Raw genomic sequence first — 27,252 nt, forward strand, 5'->3', positions numbered from 1 at the left:
GGCTGAACCAATATAAATGCTCTGGAAAAGAGTCAAAGGTTTACAGCAACCAGCTGACCATCCAGTCAAGAAAAGGCCACCCTCAAAACAGCGTAGAAGGTTCGTGGTAGTTACTCTAGCCCTTGTCCCCTCCCCTCCCTGGAAAAACAGTGTTCTTGGGCTGGACAAGGCAGCAATCTAGTTCCCGACTGCCTCCCTCAAATCAGAGTTTGGGAAGCAGATCTTATTTGCAGCATTCTAACCTGATGAGTGCTTCCTGAAGGGATGGTACCTTTTTCATCCAACTTGGATCTCAGGCAGGAAGAAGCAGCAGGCATTGCTTATGAAAACTGCAGGGAGACTATAGATCCACAGATGCCTGGGTCCGTAGATGGTCTATGGTATGTGCCCACCCATAAGATCTTGTGCCAGGCATTTTGATTGGATGTTCGATTGGTTACTATGAGCCTCTGACTGTTTTCCAGGGCCCCTATATTAGTTCAGTGCAGTTTCTAGTTTTTATTTTTGTTTTGTTTTGATGTTTCCGTGAGAGGGATGAGAGCTTGGAGCTCCTAGTCCGCCATCTTGCTGCCTATGATGATGAGCAATGGATTTGAGCTGAAGGAAGAAGACAAGACAATTGAAATTATCGAGTCTGGGGGCACCTGGGTGGCTCAGTCGGTTGAGCGTCCGACTTCGGCTCAGGTCATGATCTCGTGGTCCGTGAGTTCGAGCCCCGCGTCGGGCTCTGTGCTGACCGCTCAGAGCCTGGAGCCTGTTTCAGATTCTGTGTCTCCCTCTCTCTGACCCTCCCTCGTTCATGCTCTGTCTCTCTCTGTCTCAAAAATAAATAAACGTTAAAAAAAAAAAAGAAATTATCGAGTCTGAAGAGTGGGAAGAAAAAAAGAATGAAGAAAAGTGAACAGAGCTAAAAGACTGTGGATACCATTAAAGGAGCAATATATGGATTATGAGAGTCCCATAAGATGAGGAGAAAAAAGGGGCAGAGAGTTTATTTGAAGAAATGATGGCCAAAACCTCCTAAATTCAATGAAGTATATGTATCTGCAAATCCAAAAGGCTGAACCAACCCCCAAGTAGAATATACGCTGATCCACACCGAGGTGCATTATAATCAAACTGTAAAAAGCCCAAACAGAAGCCAAAATCTTGAAAGCAGCATGAGAGAAGTGACTCATCACACACAAGGGATCCTCAGATACAGTTATCAGCCTATTAGCAGAAATTTTGAAGGCCAGCAGGCAGCGAAGGGATACACTTGTAGTGTTAAAAAACAAAACAAACAAACAAACAAAAAACCTTTCAGCTAAGAGTTCTATATCAAAAAGGAAAAAAAAATCTATATTCAGCAAAGTTGTCCTTCAGAAATGAGGTAGAAATTAAGATATTTCAAGATCAGGGATGCCTGGTGGCTCAGTGGGTTGAGCGACCGACATCAGCTCAGGTCATGATCTCACGGTTTGTGAGTTTGAGCCCTGCGTCGGGCTCTGTGCTGACAGCTCAGAGCCTGGAGCCTGCTTAAGATTCTGTGTGTCCCTCTCTCTCTGCCCCTCCCCCACTCATGCCCTGTCTGTCTCTGTCTCAGAAATAAATAAACATTTTAAAAAATAAAAAAAAAAAAAGAAATTTCAAGATCAACAGAAGTTGAGGGAGTTCACTACCATGAGACCTGCCCTACAAGTTTTGCTAAGGAGAGTCCCTTAGGTTGAAATAAAAAGATACTACACCTCAAAGCTGTAGAAGTAAAGACCTCTAGGAAAGGTAAATAATTGGGCAAATATAAAGCAAATATTATTATAATTTTGGTTTGTGACTCCATTTTTTATTTTTGTTTTTTTGTGACTCCATTTTTAAAATTTTCTACAAGGTTTAAAAAACACACAAATAAAACATTCTTATAAATCTCTGTGAGGGGGTATGTAATGTATAAACATGTAATTTGTGACATCAGTACCATAGCTGTATTGGAATAGAGTTTTTGTATGCAATTGAAATTAAGTTGGTATGAACTCAATTAGATGGTTATAACTTCAGGATGTTCTACATAATCCCCATGACAACCATTAGCAGATTTATATTTTATAGGCATTTCTATAGATATCATAAATATCTATAGAATATACACAAAAGGAAATGAGAAGGGAATCGAAATGTGTCATTACAAAAAAAATCGACTGAACACAAAAAAGGAAATAATGGAGAAAATGAGGGACAAAAAGCCTATACCATACACAGAAAACAATAAAACGACAAAAGTAACTTCTTCCTTTGCAGTGATTACTTTAAATAAAAATGGATTAAACTCTCCAATCAAAGAGCATAAATAGACAGAGTGAATTTAAAAAAACAGGGGCGCTTGGGTGGCTCAGCAGGTTGAGCATCCAACTTCGGCCAGGTCATGATCTTGCATTCTTGGGTTCAAGTCCTACATCAGGCTCTGTGCTGACAGCTTGGAGCCTGGAGCCTTCTTCAGATTCTATGTCTCTTTCTCTCTCTATTCCTCCCCCGCTCACACTCTGTCTCTCTCTCAAAAATGAATAAGCATTAAAAAAAATTTTAATAAAAAAAATATATCCTAGGCTGTTACAAAAGACTCCCATTGGATCCAAAAACCCAAATGGGTCCAAAATGAATGGATGGAAAAAGATACGCAATTCAAATAGTAACCAAAAGAGGGCTGGGGCAGCTGTACTAATATCAGACAAAATAGACATTAGGCCAAATGCTGTTACAAGAGACAAAGAAGGACATTATATATCAATAAAAGTGTTGACTCGACAAGAGACTATAACAATAATAAATGTATATGTAGCAAACAGCAGGGCTCTAATGCGTTGCCTGTTACGCGCCCTGAATGTTAGTTCCATGCAAGCAAGAACTGGATCTGGGTTTCTCACTGCTTTACTCCAGTGCCAGGCACTGCTTTCCATTCTCACTGCTCCCTGCATGTGATCAGCAGCAAAGCAGACCAAGTAGGATCTAGGAATTGTTACCAACCCTCAGGCAGGGGTGTTGGCCACTGGCTGTCCTCAGCTCTCCCAGTTGCCTCCTCCCACCCCCACCTCAGGAGTCTAAGATTCTTCCCCTCCCTCCCCCCCTCCCAGCTTATGGCCAATCGTGAAGGTGAAAAGGAAAGTGTTTAGAATCTCCCCAGCCAAGCCAGAAGCCAAGGACTTGTGGCCACACAGCAAGAAATCCATTGGAGTTCAACCAGTCTGACTGGTTTATGGTACCTATGAAGACATTGAGGCCCAGAGAGGGCAGGGGGCCAGCTGAAGGTCATACAGTGACCTAATGGCAGACCTGGTATTCAGACTCAAGTCTGCTGACTGCTCACACAGGCTCTTTCTGTAAGGTGCCCAGGGAACTGCCCCAGGAACTGCCCCAGGAACTGCCCCAGGAACTGCCCATAACATGGCCAGTTCTCTAAATTCTCCATTCCCTCCCCACTTTTCCTTTCACCCTTCCCTTTCTTCTCTGTTTCTGCAAGACATTCTGTACTCTCCATCCCCACAGCACACAAGGCCACTGATGGTCTTTTCTAGATGTAAGAGTTATATCACCTTATTTGACCCCCAGGATGACCCAGGAAAGAAGTGCCTTTTTAAGCCTCGCTTTACAGATTAGATAAACAAAGCCATGTGATAGGAAGAGGTGAGCCAATGAATGTGGGGCTAGAACCTTGCCCAGCCTTTTGACACCAGGTGTCAAGGCCGGGTCTGCTTTCTCAGATGACCTTGTAGGTATCAAGAGACTTGTTTCAGCAAAAACCATCAGGCTCACTTCCTAGGGAAGAAGCCTTCTAGGCACAAGGGCTCCTGGCTCCCTTTATCCTATGGATCCCCTCTTTCATCTCAGCATGACCGTGGGTATGGATGTTATTCTCCAAACTGGAGTATGTGGAGAGGTGGAGGCCCAGACTCCAGACTGGAGGCAAGGGCCAGGGTGTGGAGTGTGGCCAGATCTCAACAAACTCAGCACACTTGTGCATTGATAGATACTGAGCTCAACGCTTTGCAGATGTGATCTCAAGTTCATGCCCACCAGGCCCAACAAACTCCAAGCCCTCACTCCCACTTTGCAGGGGAGGACACACGTTCGTTCAGAGGAGGAAGGGGCTTCTAGTACAAGAGTACTCGCAGCTAGTAGCCGGTCTGTGGGACGTGTGCTTAACCCCTTCAGTGCCTTAGATCATGGGTCACGGGGTGTGTGAAAACCCTGGAAATGTATGGAACAGAGTCTGCGTGAGCATGTGGATTTTCCCAGGTCACCCTGATATCTTGTGATTTCTCTTGTCAGGAGTAAGGAGCAGTGAAGTTTGGCCAGGATATTTTTGCTCAGATCACTTGTCTAAGGCCTACTTCTAAAGGGGCCTGACCCACAGGGGGAAGGGGCAGAGCTGTGAGATGAGGCAGGTCTGGCCAAAGCCTGGTGGGGGAGGGATGGCTCAGAACTCAGCAGTTCCTCCCTTCGGTCAGTGGTGGGGAACCCAGGACTGTGGTCAGTGGTGGGGTCTGGAGAGGGCTGGGCGTGGGGGGAGTGGGGAGTGTTTCAGGGGGGCGGGGACAGGGACCATGCTTCATCCTTGGATTGGGGAGGGATGGGACGCCTGTGCCTTCAGGAAGACAGTGAGCAGTTGGCAGGAGGCCCTTCGTTCTGGCTGCTGGGAGTTTCTCTCACCCTGGTCACTTGATTCTCTTACTTTTCCTGTCAGTGAGGAAGCTGTTTACTCCCAGAAAGTCATTTATTCCCGATAAGATCAAGCTCATTGTTAACTAGAATTCTCACTTCCTGCCCGGGAGGAGGGAAAGGGTAAGATTCCAACACTCAGAGCCCCATAAACATTCAATGTGAAGGAGGCTTTACAGAACACACTGTTCAACAGCCGTTGTCTTAACAATGGGGAAACTGAGGCCCCAAGAGAGAAAGAATCAGGGAAAGGGTCAGGTTGCAGCTGAGCCCTAATCCAGCCTCCTGAGATTCCCAGGCCAGGGATCACTCTGCCCCCCATCTAAGCACCCAACAATTCCACGAGCTGGCTTTGGATTTTAAGATTCAACGTGCCATCCTAAGAAAACATGCTAACGAAACAGTGAGACACAATATTTTATTGTAACACTCTAATATAGTCTTATAACAGAACACTCAAATATAACATTCTGACACAGCTTAATATTCTAATTCAACATTTTAGGACAGTTCTAACCCACATTCTAATCAATGCTCCAAAGCAACACAGTACTCTAACACATAACATTACATAACGTCCTGCTACAATATTATAAGACATTGTAACACAACATTCTAATCTAAGCTGCTAAGACGGTATGACATTTCTATATTATTTGAACACAATTCTAATGCAACGTTTTAGAATAACTTTCTAAGTTATTACTCTAATACCGAGGACTCTGAGATTCTAAGCCTCTGAATTCCACTGGATAAGGTGACAAGAGCCCCAGGCATGCCGATCAGTGCTCGCGGTCCCCCACATCTGGCCGTGCCCAGCCTATCTCTGATCTACAAAGGCCAGGGCACTCCCCTACTCTGGGGGCCCCCAAGACCCAGGTCAGATGGACTCAGCTTTCGAGCCTCATGGAGGATACTTCTTGAGACATGGGGTGGGGCTCCTTGGCCTCTGGTGGCTATCTCTCCCTACCCTCCCGCCCCTAGGCCCCATGCTTCTGTGGGCTGGGCTGTGCTGGGGGCAGGGGGTGAGGGAAAAGGAAGAAGAGTTGGTTTTGATCCCATTGTGAGCACACTGGGACAGATGAGGACAATCCCAATATTTGGATCAGGCTATTCTTACCACCTTCTACTAGGGTTACTAGGGCCAGGGGTAAGAGAATCTGCCAAGAAACCACAGCCAGGAAGAGGAAGAGAGTCAGGACCTCAAAACAGCATTCACTCTGTCAGGCCTGGGGAATCAGGCTACTGGAGCTTACCCATCAGTAAGAGCAATAGCTTTAGAACTTTTGCTTGGCCAAGGATTCATCAGTCCAGCTAGAGTCTTACCTTGGCCACTCCCTTCCCTCAGGCTTCCCATGATTCATTCCCTCGCTTTTTTTTGGGTCTCTCCCGCTCTAGTGTCACCTCCCCAGTAGCTCTCTCTGACCAAGTTGTCTTAAACAGCAACCCCATCATGTCTGATGAATAGTAGGTGCTCAGTAAGTATCTGTTGAATGAACACATTCAACCGGATGTTTCCGTTAAAAAATTTTTTCCACACAGCAAACATTTGAAACAGTATGAAATGAGGAGTGAATTTCCTGCTTCCCTAGGCTAAGTGGAGTCTTAAAGGCAGGGCACCATTACTCTGTCCCCCTTCCCCTCAAAAAGGACATGGCATTTCCTACAGAGACACAGCATGTGCAAAGACCTGGAGGTGTGACCTAGCATTAGTCTCTGTCTCTCGTGATATTTCTCTCTTGGCGATTCTGTTACCATCTCTCGAGCTGCCAGCCAGGGCCACTCATAACATTGCTGGTCTCCTCTCAGAATACCTCAACTCCCCAGGGGTTCAGATTCTCCAAATTTCCTTCAAGCCTCCCTTTCTTCTTCAGCCAATAGGAATGGTTATCCTGCCTCCTTAGAGAGGGTTGGGGGGTGGCAGTCTGTGCATAGAATGATGTCATGGATGTAAAGTGATATATAAACCGTGACATACTGTGCATCGTAATGACTGAGGGCCCTCTCTGTGCCAGGCATGTGCCTTATTCTTTAGAGATGCCATTGCATTGAATCTACACAATAGCTGGAGGGTGAATTACTCTTGTGCCATTTTGCGGAGGGCGAACAGAGAGGTGGGGTGAATTGCCCAAGGTCACCGAGCTGGAGCCAAACCCAAGAAGTCTGCTCATGTCCAAAGGTTGTGGAAGCTCCAGGGCCACTGATCCCTCGAGTACCAGGTCTGTAGGATATGAGAATTCCCAATTCCATGAGTACCAGGTGGCCATGACAGAGCAGACGGTCCGGCTTCATAATTTATTTCACTCCCACCCAATTGTTTGCCAAAGGGAGGGGTGGGGGGTGGCTGGTGGCTAGGAGCCTGGGCTGCCCAGTCACGGGGTGGACTTGTCTGATGGCCAGCCAATCCCGGCTGCCGGAGCTGGTGTTGGAAAGGCCCTGGCCCCATCTTGCTGGGACACTCTATCTTTGTCCCTGGACACAAAAGGGGCCTTGTCTTGGCCCGGCAACGCTTATTCCACATGCTCCCGACCGCCCCAGCCCCTCTGCCTCAAGAAAGGCCCACTTTGTCGAATCAAAAGACTAACTTGTTTCTTTTTCATCGAAACGTGTTGACTGACCTGGTTGATTTATCTTGGGAAAGTGGTGGGCGAGGGAGGGGAGTGAGGTGACAGAGACCAGCAAAATCCAGAAGGCCATGCAGTCGAGCCTGACTTGGGGGTAGGCAGCCAACGTTTACCTGAGACAGAGGCATAGTTGCATACTGAATCTGATCTCAGGGAGTCAGGACAGTCCCGCAACCTCACTGGTTGCAAAAATTCCACCATTTGCTATTCATTCATTTGACTTCAACCTTTGAAGGCAGCTAAAAATGAAAACTTCCTTTGAATGTGAGTGCTCTGCTAATTGCACCTGAGCATGAATTAGTTTTCCTGAAAACAGGGGTGAGTCAGTAGCAAGAGAGAGCAAACATTAGAGAGGGGCCACAAGGAGCTGAGGAGGAGGCCTAGGAGAATGGAGGAAGGTACTACTCACAGATGATGTGGGATTAAGTGAGGAAATATACGTAGACTTTTTTTCTTTTGTAAGTTTCCCCCAAGATTAGTCCTTCTCTATCCACATCCACCAAGCCCTATTGCTTGGAGTTTTCATCCATCCATCCATCCATCCATCCATCTGTCCATCCATGCATCCATGCATGCATGCATCCATCCATCCATGCTTCCATCCATCTGTCCCATCCATCTGTCTTTCCATCCATGTACCCATGCACCCATGCATCCATGCATCCACCCATGCATCCATGCATTCATCTATCCATCCATGCATGCACCCAGGCATGCATGCATGTATTCATCCATGCATCCGTCCATGCATCCATCCATCCATCCATCTGTCCATCCATGCATCCATCCATGCATCCATCCATTCATCCATCCATCCATTCATCCATCCATCCATCCATCAGTCCATCTGTCCATCCATTCATCCATCCATGCATCCATCCATTCATCCATCCATTCATCCATCCAGCCATCCAGCCATCTGTCCATCCATCCATCCATCCATCCATCCATGCACCCATCCATCCATCCATCCATGCATCCATCCATTCATCCATCCATCCATCCATGCATGCATACATGCATCCATCCAAGAAACATTTGTTAAGCATCTACTGTATGCCAGAGATTCTTTTAGGCACTGGGGCCACAATGGAGAATAAGACCCCTGCTTTCAGGAAGCATCCACTGTTGTGGGGGCTCCCACTGATCAACAAATAAGCAGATGAGCTAACAGGGTAACTGGGTAAAGCCATGTGCTATGAGGAAATAAGGCAGGGTGGCAGAGCAGAGGTTGGCTGGGGGGGGGGGGTGGGCTGTCTGAGGGGGGATGTTTGCCCTGAGATGGGGAAGAAGGAAGGAACCAGCCATGGGGACCCTGGGGGACAAGTGTGCAAGTCAGAGGGAACAGCATACAGGAAGTCTCTGAGGTGGGACCAGTTTGGAATCTTCCAGATACACTGAGGAGGCCAACATGATTAGAACCAAGCATGTGAGTGGGAGAGTGGCAAGGAGTACAGATCCATAGGGCTCGTGGATCCTCAGTGATGCCTTGGACTTTTATTTTGAGTGAGATAGGAAACTAGAAGAGTGTGCACGTGGGTCACATGATCTAATTTTTATTTTCTAAAACGCTCTTCTGGGTGCTGTGTGAAAAATGATAGAGTCTCCTGCAGCCATTCAGGTGAGAGCTCCCAGGGGCTGGGCCTGTGGGATGGGGCCGGGGGGGGGGGAGTGAACAGAAGTGAAATATATTTTTTAGAGCTAGGACACAGACAATGAATGAATGAATGAATGAACCCTTGAGGTGGGAGCTAGCAAGTGTAGATTCTGATTCCTATTCTGTCACTGAGAACCAGTGTGTCCCTAGGGAAGCCCCCACCGCTCTTGGGGCCCTAGTTTCCCCATTTACAAAGTGAGGAACAGGCAGCTTTGAGTTCCTGAGCCCCTGACACTCTCAGGGGCGGGGACTGTGATCCAGTTACTAATCCAGTCAGGCCTGGCTGGCCCGAGGGCAGCTGCAGAAACCTGGTGTTGATGTAGTGATTCACGCTTGGTCCTTCTGGCTGTGGGCAGAAACTGGGACAGCCGGGGGCCAGAGACTTGCCCGCAGGCTTGGAAAAGCCTGGCAGGATGCCACCACTCAGCTTGGGGGGAGGGAGCCAGGCTGCCAGCACTGGGCTTCCTGATCCCCTCTGGGGACTGATGTCGCAGCCACTGGAGCCACCAAGCGTTCCCCCTCAGCCCAAGCTTGACTCTGCCCCACCTCTGTGGGCGAACGGAGCTGGTGGTGGGAGAACAGGACCCACTGGGTGCCCACTCAATCCCCTCTCTGCCAGGCACTGGAGGAAGTAGATGTTACTACCCCCATTTTATGGATCAAACTGAAACCCAGAAAGTTGTGGATGGCCAAGCCAAGAGTCACATGTACATTTGACTAATTCCATGCTCGCTCTACTCTGCCTCCTAAGTCTGGAGAGAGCAGGGATGACAGAGAAGAAAAAGAGAAGCTAAATATCTTTTAATACCTATAGACACTCAAATACACACTTTCACGCTTACCCAGGGCTGAGGACTTTCAAACAAAAGCCTCTTTTTACAGTCTAAGTACAACCTTTTTGCAATGTGGATAAGCCACTTGGCCATTGTTCACAGCTCTTTGGCTGCTCATTTATTCATCTGTACGTTGGGCAAATATTTATCGAGAGCATTCTACATGCCGGGGACTACGTGGGACTCCGAGGAGGGGCGTGCAATGATTAACGAAGAGTGATTTGGTGCCCGTGCCCACCAGCTTATGGTAGAAAGGGTGAGACAGAGATGAACAAAAAACGTTGCTGGAGACTACGGTCATGTTGCAATCGTGGCTTTGAGTAAGTTACTTCCTTCTCTGAGCTTCGGTTTCCTCGTGGTAAAACAGGATGGTTGCAAAAGGGGTTGGTGGAGATACGGCCTGGCCCATGCATGATATGTGCTCATTAAACACTAGCTGTGGCTGTGACCATTTGCTGGGAGCAACATAACTTCAACGGCCAACCAGTTGATAGCTGTGTTAGCGTGGTCCCCCGAGAAGCAGGTGTCAAGATTGGATTCGACAGGCAAGAGATTCTGAGAGAGAGCGAGAACAGGAGAAAACAGGGAGAGGCTTGTGCCGTAATGATGCAAGTCTGGCACTTGGGGGTGGCAAGTGGGGGAGAAGGTCGATCGGATACGGAGAGTCCCAGACCATAGCCCCGTTCCAAGAAAGGCTCGACCGTGCTGATGGGGAGTCCTTGAGCCAAAGTCGGCGTTGGGGGAATGCTGCGTCTCTCCAGGATGGCCTTGTCTTGGAACAACCCCCCCCCCCATCACGCACAGTCAGGGGCTGAGAGTAGCCCACGGGAAGCGGGGGCTCAGCTGGGGCAAGATGGCTGGGGCTGTCGGTCAAACGTGCTCCCTGGAGCACGAGAGCTGAGTGGCACATTTCCCCAGCTGCCGCAGAAACCACGCTCGGCCCTGGACCCAGAGAGCCCCCAAAACCTACCCCAGCGAGTTCGCGCGGCAGCGTTGTGTGCCCTCAGTGAGACAAGTTCACCGGCTAGGGGAACTATGGGGAGGGGACTTGGCCAATGTCAGAAGACACACACACTCTGGAGAAGTTTTGAATTGTGCAAGATGGAAAAAATCGTGGGAACCAGACCAAAGGAGGGCCCATTGGGACCAGACACTGCTGCCTTTAGGAAGGGGAAGTTGGGACCACTCTTGCAACAGCAAGGCAAATCCAAAAATACACCAAAGAGACAGCTGCTGAGTGCCCTTGCTGTTTAGGGGAAGTGAACTCCGGTGAGGGGGTCCATCTCTGTGGAAGAGAGGTTGCTGGAGTGCCTGGGTCCCACCCAGTTGGCAGGGTCTGGGGTTTCTATGGAAACCTCCCTGCCCAGTTGGGAAGGGACCTTTCACTCATCTGGTCCGACCCTCTTATTGTAAAGATAGAGAAACTGAGAACCAAATGGGGGCCAGAGCTGGACAAAGTCCCCTAAGAGTTACAAGCTGCTGAGCTGAGTCTTGAGCCAGGATTCCTGACTCCCAGAGCAGGGCTGAGTCCCCCACAGCCAGCCCGGCCAGCATGGACCAAGGGTCTGCTATGGGAAGAGGGAGGGAGGCAGAGGGGGCAGGGCAGATGCCCAGAGAGGGAGACAGAGGGCCTCGGAGAGGGGACAGGATGACATCTGGAAAAGGATGTGGAGACTCGGCAAGGAGGCTGAGGTTCAAGAGGTATGAGAGCGTAAGAAGGGGTGGACAGTCAGAGGGGGTTGCGGCTCAGAAGGCAGGAGCCCTGACAGAGGGACAGGGCCGGGACGTGGACCCAATGGCTGGGTCCAGGCTCCGGGGACTCACAGCGGCCTCAGACATGCCGGCAGCTCCTGGAGGCGGCAGGTTCCTCTCCGTACCAGTGGTTCCCCACCTCACACCCCTATACTCCTGGCCACTTGTGCTGCCACCGGAGCAGGAGGGACCGACAATCTTGGGCACTAGTCAGCTCGTGGTGGTTAAAAAAAAAAAGCCTCAGTAGCACCCGTGAAGAATGCATCTCCCAGCTTTGGGAGTCAAGGGGGCCGGAGCTCCCAGTGGCTGGGCTCTACCACAGGGGGTGGGGGGAAGGGGGAGGGTGCACAGGAGGGGGCCCAGAAAGGGCAGAAAACCTCACTCCCGCGAGACGATGCCTTCCTCCCCCCTGGAAGCGCTTAAATGATAACAATAGTACAAGGATGCTTGTCATTAGGAGTATTGTTTGTGAAATCGTGACTCTTGCACCGGCCCCGGTAGGTGACGAGGGCTCTGGTCCCCACTCTACTCACATCTGGATGCCCCACCTTCTCGGCCATGCAGAGGGCAGGGGGAGCGTGGGCCTGGCCAGAAGAGTGGCCGGTGTGCAACTAGTTACAAGCGGCAAGGGACCTCAGAGATACCCGCCCCCCACCCCTCCACCCCCACCTCCCTCCACTTCCCAGATGGGAGAGCTGAGGCACTTGGAGAGCAGTGATAGTCCAAGGTCACACAGTGGGGTGCTCGGGGCTCCTGTCCCCAGGCAAGGGGTAATTCCAGCAAGCCCACTGGTGCCTTGAAGAGCCCGGCCCCCAGCCAAAGGGCAGAGAGTGATAACTGTCATGGGCTAGTGCTGGCATGAAGGTTCATGCGATCCTTAGCGGTGCCGTGAGGCAGGCACGACTTGCCGTCTTATCTACATGAGGAAGTTTAAACGCGGTACCAAGGGCCACAGAGCTGGGAACTGGTAGAACCAGGACCTGAACCCAGGCAGGCAGGCTCCAGGGCCCAGGCAGTTAACTACTGGGCAGCCTGGCCCTTGTTAGGCGGGCACAGACAAGACTCGGGTAATGACAAGGGTTGTTGATTGGAAGCTACCATTCCTTGGCACTCATGATGGCAGGTGCTGTGTTAAGTGCTCTGTGAAAACGCATCCATAGGGGGCACACGGGTGGCTCGGCTGGCTCAGTGTCCAACTCCGGATTTTGGCTCGGGCCTCGAGCTCACAGTTCGTGAGTTGGAGCCCCGCATCGGGCTGCGTGTTGACAGCGTGGAGCCCGCTTGGGATTCATTCTCTCTCTCCCTCTCTCTCTCTCTCTCTGCCCCTCCCCTGCTCACGTTCTCTAAACAAACACACATCACATTCTAATCCCCCATGAGATAGGTTTTGTTTTTTCAATTTTTTTTCAATCTTTATTTATTTTTGGGAGAGAGACAGAGTGTGAGCAGAGGCAGAGGGAGACACAAAATCCGAAGCAGGCTCCAGGCTCCGAGCTGTCAGTACAGAGCCCGACGCGGGGTTCGAACCCACGGACCGCAAGATCATGACCTGAGCCGAAGTCGGACGCTCCACCGACTGAGCCAGCCAGGCGCCCCGAGACAGGTATTTTTATCCCCATTTTTAGATGAGGCATAGAGACATCGTGTCACTTGCCCATGATCACATAAGCAAAGCCCACTGTTTAGACTAGGCCTGGCTGAGGACTTGTATCTTGCTTTTAGGGACCCTTTTCCAGCAGTATCCCCGGAAGGGACTGAACCAGAGATGTCTGCACTGGGCCCTGGATGTTTGTCCAGGGCTCAGACCCTATCAGAGCCCCAGCTAGCTTTAGCCTCAGTCCCTCCCTGGCAAATAGGCTGATGGCCCTGCCTTCCTTAAGCTGTCGTGAGGATTCCTTCCTTCCTCCTCCCTCCCTTCTTTCCTAACACTAATTATGATACCGCATGACATTGTACAGACATCAGAGTTTATGAAACCTCCCTTCCTTCTCTGACAGTGGCTGTGGTCTTCAGTTGGACAGTATGAGGTGACGCTGGAGGGGGGGAGAGGAGCTGCGGAATAAATAGTTCAACCTTACCCTCCTTCCTCCCATAACCTGCCAGGGCTCCCCATGGGCCAGATCCAGCTGGATGCTGGAGAACAGGCAAGGTTATCGGCACGCTCCCGAAAGGCCAGCGTCTCAGGACAGACAGCAGGGAGAAGGGTGGGAAGGGGATCCAGGAGGAAAACCACAAGGTCTCCAGCCAAAGGTAGATGCATTATCCTTATTTACTGCCCTACACTCGGCGTGAGCAGGTCCCGCTGCCTAGACCGGCGAGGCCGCTCGTGAACGTGGAGTAGGCGGTCCGGCTAGGTCATGATGCAAAAAGACACAACCCCCAATTCCCAAGGCTTCTGACGAGGTGAACAACTTTGGGCCCGCCAGCCGGCCACTTGATTTTGGAGACACAGTTTCGACAGAGCAGAGCGACAAGCACTCGTTCGCGCCCCCGTTGTCCGCGGCTCCGGTGGCAGCGTCGAGTGGCTGTGAGGAGCTTAAGTACTCGTTATCTGGCCGAGAAGGTTGCCAACGCCTGGCTGGAAAACACAAAGGTTCGTTTCTTACCCTGTGGCACGTCCATCTCTAGCTGGCGGCGCCTCTCCTCCGTGTTGTCCTTGGTCAGGCACCCAAGCTGGCCAGTCTCCCCGGCAGGGGTGGGGATGAGAGGTAGTCACCGCTCTCAAGGCTTCCACTGGGAAGTCGCATGCTTCCCTTCCATGCGCCGCGGATGTCTGGCTAATTCAAGCCCCACAGCCACGCCCTACTCCAGGGGCAGGAAAGCGCGATCCCTCCGCGTGCCCTGCACGAGGAGAGGCGGACGCCGACGCTGGGCCGCGCGCCTAACGACTGTGGCCAGCGAACGTGGCAGACGGTACGGAAGGGGAGGGCCGGCGACGCCGTGTTTCGCAGCGAACCTCGCTGGACTTCCTCGTGGGCGCAGGGCTCAGCTAAGCCAGGAGGGTTCAAGTGCAGGGAGTGAAGAAACTGGAGAAGACAGACATGGCGCCCCAGCCTTGCTCCCCCGCGTTGTCATGGCACCTGTGAGGTCAACAACCGTGAGACCAGAGGATCGCCGGGTCCTTTCCTTAGGATGCAACATTGAATGTGTGTCAGGCGAGGAAGCTAGGTCTTGGGTGGGGTGGGGGGGAGGCTAGGTCTTGGGGTGGGGAGGGCGTGAAGAGGGTCTTGGGGGTAGACTCCCAGGAGCTCCCTTCTCTCCCCATCAGGGACCGGAAGCCAGCCAAGGACCCCAGAGGTCTTGGCCCAATTGCGGGCTTGATGACCGGTCACCTTCCAGCCATGTGAACTTGGCAGGTCTCTGAGCCTGTTTCCTTGGCTGTAACCCTCGTGTGGTTCTCATGATGAAATCCTGGCATCAGCAGCATCAGCACCCACGGGGAACTGGTGCGCACTTCTAAGTCTTGGGCCTTGCCCCGCACCCGCTGAACAGACACCCCTGGCCGTGGGGCCCAGCACTCTGGGTTTTCACACGTCTCCCAAGTGACTGATTCTTGCTCAAGTGTGACGATCACTGGGATAGAGAGAGGCTGAAACCGATGGAGGTGCGCAAAGCCCCAGCACAACCCCGCGTTGCTTGCAGCCTTCCCCGCCTCCGTGACTGGCAACTGCATTCTTCCTGCAGACAAAAGGCCCAGAGTCCTCCCGGATCAGGGTTCTCCAAACCCAAGCCCGCGGCGGAACCTTTAGTTCTCATTAGGAGGTTAAAAACTTCTTGTTATAAAATAAATACATCACGGGGACGTAAAGCGCAGCGTAAGGAATCTAGTCCATAATAGTGTCATAATGCCGTGCGGTGACAGATGGTAAGTGGTCTTACGGTGAGCGGTTCGTAACGTGTATAAATGTCGGATCAGGACGCATACACCTGAAACTCACATAATATTGTGTGTCGACGAGACTTCAATTAAAAAACACGTGTCTAAGGGTGCCCCTTGCTCACCGCCTCCTCCACTCCCGCGGCACCAGCCTCCTCCGTCCTGCACTTGCTGTAATAACTTTCCAGCCACCTCTGCCCTCGCCCCTGCAGCACCTCCTCACCCCTGCAGCCAGAGGAGCCTCTTAAAAATGAAATCAGATTATTCTACTCCTCTGCTCAGAACCTCCGACGATTCCCATCTCACTCTGCTGTCGGCCAGGCCCGATCCCCCTCCGGCCCCCCCACCCCACTCCGACACCCCCCCAACACCCTCCCCTCCCCGGCTCTGCAGCAGCCCCTCCGACCTGCCAGACTCGCTCCCACCCCGGGGTCTTGACTCCAGCCCTTTCCTCGGCCGTACACCCTTCTCTGGGTGTCCCCGCACGGCTCTCGTGCCCTCACCTCTAGATCCTGTCCAAATGTCACCACCTGAGAGAAGGCCTCTCTGACGCCATTGTGTGCTGTCCCCTCCTCCCGCCCTTTTTTTTCCCCTCCATAGCACTTACCACCACCTGACACACATCTTTATTGTTTCTCTGTTTATTGTCTGCCTCTTCCCACTCGGACGCGAGGTCTGTGGGGCCAGGACCCGCCTGTTTTCACTGCTGTGTCTACGACGCCTGTAATATTGCCTGCACAGAACAGGCTCTTGGTAAATGTTTGTCGAGTGGATGATTGAATAAATAAGTGAATTGTTTTTTTAAAAAAAAACCTAATGGGAAATGCCGGTTGCCCAACCTGCTCCCGCTGGCATTGAGTCCGCCCAGGGCCCTGGCTGCGGCCAGTGCAAGGCCACCTCCGTGGGCACCCCCAAGGGTGACACGGCAGAAAGCTTCCAGGACTGGGGATCTGGGCTCTGGTGCACGGCTCCGGGATCGGCAGGTCGGAGACCCCATCTCTGCTCTCCAGCTGTCCAGCCCTGTGACCCCGGGGCAAATCCCACTACCTCTCTGATCCTCAGTCTTCTCATCTTTAAAATGGGAATGATGAGAATAATGTGCACCTTCTACCTTCTGGGGCTTTACCTTCTACGTGTAAAGGGCACAGCCCCGCACCCGGTATCTCCTAGGCACACAGCCCGTGGGGATTAGTAGCGCAAAATTATTGCTATTGTTTTGTTCCCTCCTCAGTTTGGCTCAGTGGCCCAAGGTATTTGGGCAGCAGGAGGACTTGTCGATAGTGTACTTGGCTTCAGGGAAAGAGGGCTTGAGTTAGAGCCCTAGCAGCTGCTGCCTTGCTGTGTGACTTCGCACGAGTTGCTAGCCCTTTCTGGGCCGCCAGTTCTCCATCTGAGGAATGCAAGTACGGGGCGTGGAAGGGGACAGTCCCTACGATCCTTGCGGCTGGCCTCCCTCGGTCCTTCCGGAGGACCAGGCCCCGCGCCCACGGATCCCTCAGCGTGGCGCACACCAGGGCAGTCCCACGCTGCCCTCCCTCCCTCTTCACTGGTGCCACAGGGAGGGGTGGGAGGAGCCCCGGGGCGAGAGGCAGTACAAAGTTGGGGCCCAGAGTGCCTGAAGTCCGGATCTAAACTGGAGCTTCTCCTCCGGGGGCTGCCCCACTTGCAGCGGTTGGCTTAGCCTCTTGGGCCTTGGTGCCCTCATCCGGAAAATGGGAATAACTGTAACTTGGGAGGATGAAGTCAATTGTTACGTGCAACGCATTTAGACAAGCGCCTGGCACAGAACACCCCTGTTTTACTATTAGCTGTTATTATTATTAATAGCCCCAGCCGGGCTTTGGACCAAGCACCGTGCTAAATGTCTTACAACCTTGGATTGAATTCTTGCAAAAACCCTATGACTTTCTGGTCTCCCTTTGAGAGGTGAACAAGTTTGGCTCAGAGACATGCCGCTTGCCCAAGGTCACACGCTCGCCCAAGGGAGAGCTGGGTGCAGGCACAGTCCTCTATCAGAGCCACTTCTTTCCCTCACTACGGTGTGTCCCCTCAGGTCTCTGTTACACCGATGGGGAAACTGAGGCTCAGAGAGCTGAATCCTGGGCTCTAGTCCTCCTGGGACTCTCACCAGAGCCTTCTTGAACCCAGGCAACATGGTACCCGGAGGCAGATCTATGGGACAGATTCACTCCCATTCATGGAGAAGAAAACCGAGGCTCAGGAGACACGGGAGCTCTCCCCAGGGGCACAAGGTGGGGGGCAGAGACAGTTCTGGGCCCGTGGACGGGGAGGCTTCTGAAAGAAGGGGCCCATCTCTCAGCCCTGCAGCCCCCACTTCTCCTCCATCTGTCTGCTTTATGACCTGTTTTATGAGCACGGCCTGGCGGCTTCCACGTTGCCATGGGAACCAGCTTGGTGCGGACTCCAGGCAGCTCCATCTGGGATTGGCAATTTTAAGTCGGGAGCTGCTCCTGGGGGGGTGGTGGGGATCCAAAGGTTGGGGTCTATGGGGCCCCGGGGGTGCACGGAGCCTGCCGGTTCCTCTGCTCTGCTCCGGCTCCTGGGTGCCGAGGAGCTCAGGAATCTTGCAGCTGGGAGATCGTGGGGCCCCTGAAGTCCTGGAGGGGACTGGGGTTGCCTGGGAAATGAGACGGGCCACTGAGCGGAGGCATGGAGAGCCAACAGGGCTGGAGGGGGTAGACCCACATGCTAAGGGACCCACAGAGACACAAGGACAGCCACTCTGAAAGTCGTGACACTCACACACGCACACGAAGAGAGATATGCACACGGCAGCCACTGGGAAAGAGGCAGAAATCCAGAGGGGTGCTCGGGTGTCCAGAGAAGCACACAGAGGGCACCTGAGCACCCAGAGACACATATACAAAAGGACAGACAGACATGCATCCCTCACCAGCTGCGTGACCTAGGTCCATTGCCTGACCTCTCCGAACCTCAGTCTTGTCTTCTGTCAAATGGGCCTCATAATCCCCGGCTCATGAGGACGGGGGAGAGGTGATGAGAAAAATGCCTACACGAACTTAGAGGCCTTCATCGACTCTACCAATATGTGCCGGGCACCTTCCATGTGCCAGATAGCTCTTCTGAGAAGCAAGCTAACAAGAGTCTGCTCTCAAGGAGCTTGCGATCTAGTTGGGGAGATAACAAAGGCATAAACCAAAGAGTTTTGAATGGTGAGACTCGGCCAAGGAGACAATAAGACAAAATGAGTGCCTCTGTCGAGAGAGAGATCAGGGTGGTCAGGGAAGGCTTCTCCGGGGAGGCAATAGTCGCCTGAGTTGGATGGGATGGGGCTGGACGTGGAAGGATGGAGAGAAGGACCTTCCAGTCATCAGGAGCAGTGGGTGCAAAGGCCTTGAGGTCAGAGCAGGGCATTCCTGGAGCCCCAAGTAGGACACTGCAGGGGAGGGTGAGGGGCAAATGAGGAGTCTGAGGGCAACTGGGGGCCAGATCAGCTAGGACCCTCTCAGGCCACGTTATGGGCTGCGGGTTTCATGACGCGTGAGACGGGACCCACTCAAGGGTTTCCATCAGGAGACGAGCTGGTCAGAATTACATCTTAGTAAGTTCACCTTGGCTGCTGGGAGGAAAGTGTCTGCATGGGGTAGGTAACACCGGACATAAGAAGACCAGAATGAAGGCGGTGGCAGCATCCAGGGGAGAGGCGACTGTGGGCTGTCATCGATACTGGCCATGGCGGTGGAGAGAGACGCCCCGTGAACTTGTGCCTTCAGGGCATTTTTGTTGAGCTCCTACACCACGCCAAGCACACCGTTACAGGCACTGGAGGCACAGCAGCCCATGATAACAGAAATCCCTGCCCTCCAGGGTATAAGATCTAGACAAAGGTAACCAGGTAACCGAGTAAACGAATTGTATTGTAGAATTGTATTGTAACCGAAAGATCAACAGGTAAAGAATGGCTCTGTGTGCTGTGGAGGAAAACAAAGCAGGGAAGGGAGGGGTGGGGAGGCCAGGGAGGGGCAGAAAGGCCTCACTGAGAAGGTGACATTTGGGCAAAGATCTTAAGGAGGTGCCAGAGTGAAATCAGGGGTTAGAGAGCTCCAGGCAGAGGGAACAGCCTGTGCAAAGGCCCTGAGGCAAAGATCATACCTGGGATGATCCCCGTGTGGAGGAGAGCGAGGAGGTTTATGTGACTGTGGTGAAGTAAGACAGGGCAAAAAGAGGAGAGGGAAGGAGAGAGGGAAGGAAGGGAAGAGGGAGAGGAGGGAGGGAGAGGAGGGACATGGATGTTTATAGGGGGGAGGGGAGCCAGTGGGGGAGGGCAAGAGCTCCAGGTCAGGCCTGGTCCCTGTCCCCATTGGCCCCGGGGAGACCTGGGCCAAGGAAGCAGAATTTCCTCCTTTTATCCCCTAAACTTTCATCGGCCAAAAAGTGAAGAAAAAAAAAAAAAAAAGACAGAGGGGAGGAGGGACAAACTGTCCCTTGGAAGGGAAGCCACTGAAATTGTGCCCTCACGCAGGACAGACCCTGGGCCAGGTTGGAAGGGACTTCTTCCCGTGGCTCCTGTCACGACTCCTGCTGCTCTTGGGTGCAAAGGGGAGGTGGGTGGGACAGAGGCAAACAGAGCTTGAGAGTCAGGTCGGCCTGCCTCCAGCACTTTCTCCCAGTGTGCCTTGGGGCAGGTTCCCCACCCCCCACCCCTGCCCCCGCCCTGGAGCTTCTGCTGGTGGCCCGACTATACCCTCATCCCTGGGATATCAGGACGGGGTTGGGCATGTGTACAGGACTCAGTGAATCCTGGTTTCCGTCATTCATTTTCCTCAGCAGATGTCTTACGGTGGCCTGTGGCTGGGGGTGTGCCCTCAGACTGGTGTGCCTCAGAAGACACAGAAGAGGGGTGCACGGTTTCAGGGCTCCTAAACCTGTTCAGAGACACCCCAGCCTTGGTGCGGGGCAGCCTGTGGTCCCCGGAGGTGAGCCCCCTCAGCTTCGGGTGACAGAATGGATTTCCTAGGCGGCAGGCAGTTAATTAGGACGCTGCCTCCGGTTGCTTTCCGGGCCGCGGGATGCCCCGGGTTGGATTTTAGGCCCATCAGTGTCTTGGCACAGATGAGCAGAACCTCTCTGGCCGTGAGCTGTCCAGCTGCCCAGCCCTGCTTGGCAGGAGTGGGGAACCGGAGGGAGATACGCAGTGACGTGGTCCAGCCCCACATCCCAGTCACCTCCAAGGCAGGCTGGGGTTCAGGCAGCCGACTGAGGAGCGCCCCCCTGCCCCGAACCTCATCCTTATTCGTTCAAAGGGGATCAGAAGCCTTGTCCCCCTGACTCCCAGGGCTGGGGTGAGGTAGGCGAAAGCATGAAAGTCAAAGTGCCCCGAATCGTGAAGGGGACAGGTAGACCTCTGGTGTAGATGGGTCTGAGGACAGTAGCCTGCAGATCTCCCTGCCTCTGCCCTTCCCCGGGGTCCCTCTCCCCCAAAGCCCCGGGATGCCCTTCGTCGAATGCTAGGTGAGAGAATGACCACAGGATCCAGCAATATGCCACGTCTGGGGATAAACCCGAAAGAACCGAGAGCGGGGACTCGAACAGACATTTGCACCCCACGTTCACAGCAGTGTTAGTCACAACAGCCAGGAGGCGGAAGCAACCCCGAGTGCCCACAGATGGACGAACAACTAGAGAAAATGTGGGGTACACGCCCAAGGGAGTATTATTCAGCCTTTAAAAGGAAGGACGTCCCAACACAGGCCACAGCATGGAGGGTGCTTGAGGACGTCAGGCTCCGTGAAATGAGCCAGTCACAAAAAGACAAATGCTGCACGATTCCACTTACATGAGTCACCCCGAGGAGTCAACCCAGAGAGACGGGGAGCAGAAAGGTGGCTGGCAGGGGCCGGGAGAGGGGTGAAATGGGCCGTTAGCGTTTCTGGGGGACCGAGTTTTGGGTTTTCAAGAGGAAAGTTCGGGAAACGGATGGCGACGGTGGTGGCCCAACACTGATACGTAATGCCACTGACCTTACGCTTGCAAATGGTTAAGATGACCAATTTCACGTCGTGCTAATTTTATCCCAACCAAAGCCCGCGGGCGCATGCTCCCACGCACGCACATCCCTGTAGGAAGACCCCAAGCCTTTCTTCTTCTACTGGGCGCCTTCCTGCAGCTCTCATCACACCTCCTGCTCACTGCGGGCCCCACTGGCGCCCCCTCCCCTGGGCTCTGCACCCCAACCTCTCTGACCACACCCCCCGCCCCCACTCACTCCGCTCTAGCCCCATTGGCCACTTTGCTCTTTTTCCAACCCACTGATTTCATGGCAGCCTCAGGGCCTTGGCACCGCCGTCCCTTCTGCCGGGAAGGCTCTGCCCCCGATTTCTACAGGGCTGCCTCCTCCTCATCGGCCAACTCTCAGGTCAGACGACGGCTCCTCAGGGCTCCCCGACCACGTGGACTCATGGCCCCCAACCCCGCCTCCTATCATTCCTTCCCCCCTTTACCTGGACTTGTGTCTCTTTGTCGTAACATCTATCACCACTCGAAGCAATCCTGTACACTTACCTGCTGTCTCCTTTACTAGAATGTCAACTCCGGAAGGCAGAATCTCACTTTTATATGCCCTCAAACAATACCTGGTACGTAGTAGGTGCTCACGAAACTGTTTTTGAAGGAAGGAAAGAGGACCCCGCTGATGTACAGTATTTGTTATATCTGTGCGGATGTGAATATACCAGAAAGGCCTGGAAGGATACCCACCAGGTGTACAACAGTGAGCCAAGGGGAGCGGGCGGAAGGGGCTGTGGGCCATGGATCTTTCGTGGTTTACTCAGGACCCCCAGGTACTGCCTGAGACTTCCAGTGGAGAACAGGGTCCGTCCTGTGGCATCTGTGATTTTTTTTATTTTTTTTTTTAATGTTTATTTATTTCTGAGACGGAGAGAGACAGCGCGTGAGCGGGGGAGGGGCAGAGAGAGAGGGAGACACAGAATCGGAAGCAGGCTCCAGGCCCCGAGCCGTCAACCCAGAGCCCGACGCGGGGCTCGAACTCACCAACCGCGAGATCGTGACCTGAGCCGAAGTCGGTCACTCAACCGACTGAGCCACCCCTGCGCTCCCACCTGTATGATTTTTTTTTTAAAAAGAGGTCTGAGGTTGTGGTAAGTATCCCCGTGTGATTCTCTCACCTACCCTGCCAACCACCTGTAGTGGGGGGGCGGGGGGGTATGGCTAGCTATTCCCTATTTGAGAGTGAATCTCATTCTCCATGCCAGGCACTGTTCTGGGCTCAGAGACACCAGAGTGAAGAAACAATCCCGCCTTCATGGGGCTTACACTTTAGGGGGCGAGACAAGCAATAAACTGGTAAATAGAACTTGTCCGTGGGGGACTAATGCTACATATAAATGTAAGAGAGTGACAGGGCGGGCCGGCGGGGCAGGGGAGGTATGGGGAGGAGGGGTAGCAATTGAAGTAGGGAGGTCACCAGGACCCTCACTGGGACGGTGACATATAAACAAAGGCCTGAAGGAGGTGAGTGCAGAAGAGAGCCATGTGGAGCCGTGCCGGCAAAGGCAAGTGCAAAGGCCCTGAGGCAGGAGCGTCCCTGGGGTGCTGCACGCAGCACGAGGGAGGAGGCCACTGTGGCTGGGGGCGTGCTCTAGGTAGGGGAGGCTCAGCCGAGTGAAGTCACTTGCCTCACAAGGAGGAGGGCAGCCGAAAGTACTATGCCGGGCTTGACTGTAAAGTTGGGGTTCTTGCCAACAGAGGGCCTGACAGTCTGGGGAGGAAAGTGGAAGGGGTTGAGAGCCAGTCCCGGCACCCCAGGTCACCACGCGGGTGTAGCCCACCCTCCTGGGGCTGTTGTTCCAGAGGAAAGAGGGGAGGAGCCTGTGCAGAGTCGGCGGAAGGGGAGGCTGGTTTCTGCAAGAACCCGTGTGATGTTTCCACATCTGCGTGTGTCAACGGGGTGGGGCGGGGGTGGGGTGGGGAGCCGGGCACAGGTGCATACAACGCGTGTGCTCTGAGGGCACGTCTGAACACACCTGTCACGCAGCCTGGGCGGGGGTCTGGAGTTAAGTGGGGGGTTGCTTAGCCCCCCACATCGGGGGGTGAGTGCATGTGGGAAGCCTCGTCTTGCCCCCGTGATCACGCTAAGAGCAATGCGTCAGCTGTCATTACGTTGGGTCTGCAGACGTCTGTTGGTGGGAACGTGCTCCCCGTCCGTGTGTCTGTCTGCGGGCACAGCCTCGGTCTCAGCCGTGCGTTTGCAGGGCTTAGTCTCCTCTCTGGCCTCCGACAGCAAATGTGATGGCTGGGGTGGCAGCCGGGGGAAGGCCTGGCAGGAGGGGGCTTCCTCCATGGCCTGGCCAGCTGGACTTTTCACAGCCCAGTGACTCGGTCTGTCCGTCAGAGTGGCCGAGCGGCCAGAAAGGCGGGCAAAGGAGGGGTCCCTCCCCGGACTGCCACAGGCTTGCGCTGGAACCATCTCGAGCCCTGATCCCAAGGCTTGGGTTTACATGCCTGACGCTCCTGGGATTGAGAGACATCAGAGGGTAGGGCCATGTCTGAGTCACTTCTGAGTCCCCGTGTCACGGCGTTCAATCTTTGACGCCCAGAGCTGGCTGAGTGCCAGGCCCTGGTCTATACTCATACCTAGGCTGACTGGTTGAACCCTCACAGCAGGTTTCGGGGACAGGTCCTCCCGTCGTTCCCACTTTACAGATGAGGAAAGCGAGACAGGAGGGATGAAGTGCTAATTTAAATCACGCAGCAGGTAAGTAAAAGACCAGAATTCAGACCTGCTTGTCAGGCTCCAGAAGCTGCCATTCTCTACCCTGTCTCTTTTACGGAGTTAATTATACTGAGTGAAATATATGTTAAGCGAGTGAATCAGTGAATGAGAGAGACAGAGAAGGCGGTTTAGGGAGGGGTGAGGAGGCTGAGAAAAGCTGGTGGTGGTGATCCTGGCAGAAGAGGGGACCAGCTTGGCACCCTGCTGGGAAGCCTTGGGGATGGGAGGGAAAGGTGGATGGGGCCAGATGGTGGGGGTCTGCAGGGCCGAACAGAGGGGCTGGAATCCGAGCCGGCTCCACTCTTCAGAGACCTGGCCACACCGAGGTGCCATGGGGACCGGCCACCTGGATCCTTCTTTGTGGATAAATTGGTGAGCTGAGTCCAGGTCTCTGGGAGCTCCTGACTGAAGTCGGGCTAACAGGGTTGGATAAAACAAAAATTCTACAGCCAGTTTGGGGTTGGAACTCCAGTGCCCGTAACGTCCTGGCCAGGGGACCTGGGGCAGATCACCTCCTACTGTCAAACCTCAAATTTCTCATCTGAATCAACGTGTCGAAGAGATAAAAGTCATTAGCCCGATGCCTGACACACAGTCCTCAATAAATGATCATCTACTAGCAAATGAGGACTTTAAAATAACTATTAGAAAAAAACAATTAAAAGAAAGGGTGGTGGGAATGCAAGCTGGTGCAGCCACTCTGGAAAACAGTGTGGAGTTTCCTCAAAAAACTCAAAATAGAATTACCTTATGACCCAGCAATCGCACTACTAGGCATTTATCCATAGGATCCAGATGTGCTGTTTCGAAGGGACACATGCACCCCCATGTTTATAGCAGCAAGATCCACAATAGACAAAGGATGGAAAGAGCCCAAATGTCCATCGATGGATGAATGGATAAAGAAGATGTGGTGTATATATACAATGGAGTATTACTCAGCAATCAAAAAGAATGAAATCTTGCCATTTGCAACTACGTGGATGGAACTGGAGGGTATTATGCTAAATGAAATTAGTCAGAGAAAGACAAAAATCATGTGACTTAACTCGTGAGGACTTTAAGAGACAAAACAGATGAACATAAGGGAAGGGAAACAAAAATAATATAAAAACAGGGAGGGGGACGAAACAGAAGAGACTCATAAATCTGGAGAACAAACTGAGGGTTACGGGAGGGGTTGTGGGAGGGGGGATGGGCTAAATGGGTAAGGGTCACTGGGGAATCGACTCCTGAAATCATTGTGGCACTAGATGCTAACTAACTTGGATGTAAATTTTAAGAAATAAAAAATAAAATTAAAAAAAAAGAAAAGAAAAGGTGGGCAATATGCACAAACAGGCAAGGAGTTTAGGAAGAGAGAAGGAACCCCTGAAAAACAAAAGAGCTGACTGGGAGTTCTAGAAAGTGCTAGAAAGAGAGGAAGAATTCTTGCGAAGAGATTATCCGCAGACTGAACTGAAAAGAGGCAAGTGAACTTGGTGATGGGTCACGAGAACTTCTCGCAACTGAATAAAGTGAAAACGCGCATCAGAATTCATAGTGCGGGCTCCCTAGACGTGCTAAGATGGCTGAAGCCCAGGGCCAGACATGGGACGGTCAATGACATCCGTCTTTCACTCGCTTAACAAAGACGTATTGCGCTGGTAAGACATACCAGACGGTGTTTTTGGTACTGGGATCTCAAGAGTCCGCAAGAGGACGAAAGTTCCTGCCCTCATGGAACACACACCTCAGGAGAGAGTCAGACTAATAAATAAGTAAAACATAGGTTATATAGAGGTGCTCTATCTTATGGAGAAAAAAATTTAGGAGGGGTCAGGAGTAGAGGTGGGGATCAGTTTTAGAGGGGTGCTCAGGGAGGCCTCAATAAGAAGGTGACATTTGAGGGAAGACCCGAAGGAGGTAATGGAAGGAATTGTGTGATTATCTAGAAAAGCATTCCTGGCAGAACAGCAGCCGGTGCAAAGGTCCTGGGGCATGGGCGCTCACAGCATTAGTGGGAAATCTAGAAGGCCAGGGTGGTCAGAGCTGAGTGATCAAGAATGATGGGAAATAAGGTCAGAGAGGTAAGTGGGAGGTGAGGGCCACCAGGGGATGGTTATGTAAGGATTTTTTTGAAATGTGTATTTGTTTTTTTTTTTTTTTTTTAATATTTTTTAACGTTTATTTATTTTTGAGACAGAGAGAAACAGAGCATGAACGGGGGAGGGTCAGAGAGAGAGGGAGACACAGAATCTGAAGCAGGCTTCAGGCCCTGAGCTGGCGGCGCAGAGCCCGACGCGGAGCTCAGACTCACGAACCGTGAGATCATGACTGGAGCGGAAGTCGGATGCTCAACCGACTGAGCCACCCCCGCACCCGATCATGTAAGGACTTTGACGTCAACTGTGAATGAAATGGGAGCCTTTGGAGGATTTTAACCAGAGGAGTGACACCATAAAACTTCGGTTTTAATGGGATCCCTCTGGCTGTTGTGTGGACAGCAGACGGGAAAGAAACCGGGTGAAGCAGGAGGCCAGTGGGAAGTCTCCCAGTGACCACCCAGGTGCAATTATGACGCCCGGAGTGGGAGGTAATGGCAGCGGAGGCCCTGGCCTGTTTTAGAGTCGAGGTGCATTTTGAAGGCTTGGCTGACGTTGGGAGAATCATCATCGTTATCGTTGCCGCTGTGAAGGCTAATCAGCACCTCGAAAGCTTGGTCAGGGAGTCCCCGCCCAGAGAAGCACAAGCGAAGCGGGTCCCGCTGGGTGGCCAGCCGCCAATGACCATCTAGGGACGTGGCGGGACAGGCTCCTGGGCCCAGGCAGCCCAGAATGGGTGGCAGGCTCAGGGCGGCTCCTGCGGCCCCAGCTGCCAAGTTTCCAGCCCGACTCTTTGGTTTGCTCACAGTCGGCAGGGGTCAACAGCAGACTCGTCAGGAGAAGCTGATCCCTATAGCAGGTGGCCCTACCTCTCCCCCGAAACCCTCATAGAGGAACCAACCTCTCCAAGACGCCCTGGTTCCCCACCCCTCCCTCTCCCTCATAGCACTGCCCAGGCCAGCC

The 27,252-nt window shown here is 52.8% G+C and overlaps 3 long non-coding RNA genes across 3 annotated transcripts; 2 read left to right on the forward strand and 1 right to left on the reverse strand.

Moving 5' to 3' along the window:
* Window positions 1-14,268: 14,268 nt before the first annotated feature.
* Window positions 14,269-15,544, forward strand: LOC122237240. Its single transcript, XR_006215549.1, has 2 exons — window positions 14,269-14,701; window positions 14,824-15,544. It is a non-coding gene; the product is annotated as an uncharacterized LOC122237240 (long non-coding RNA).
* A 599-nt stretch (window positions 15,545-16,143) lies between these two features.
* Window positions 16,144-19,273, reverse strand: LOC122237241. Its single transcript, XR_006215550.1, has 3 exons — window positions 19,026-19,273; window positions 18,347-18,581; window positions 16,144-18,070 (listed from the first exon to the last, which is right to left on the reverse strand). It is a non-coding gene; the product is annotated as an uncharacterized LOC122237241 (long non-coding RNA).
* A 3,258-nt stretch (window positions 19,274-22,531) lies between these two features.
* On the forward strand, window positions 22,532-26,430 carry LOC122237242. The gene is made up of 4 exons (XR_006215551.1): window positions 22,532-22,571; window positions 22,686-22,776; window positions 24,094-24,187; window positions 26,391-26,430. It is a non-coding gene; the product is annotated as an uncharacterized LOC122237242 (long non-coding RNA).
* Window positions 26,431-27,252: the final 822 nt, after the last annotated feature.

The sequence above is a fragment of the Panthera tigris genome, chromosome A3 (assembly GCF_018350195.1).
Source record: "Panthera tigris isolate Pti1 chromosome A3, P.tigris_Pti1_mat1.1, whole genome shotgun sequence".
NCBI lineage: Eukaryota > Metazoa > Chordata > Mammalia > Carnivora > Felidae > Panthera > Panthera tigris.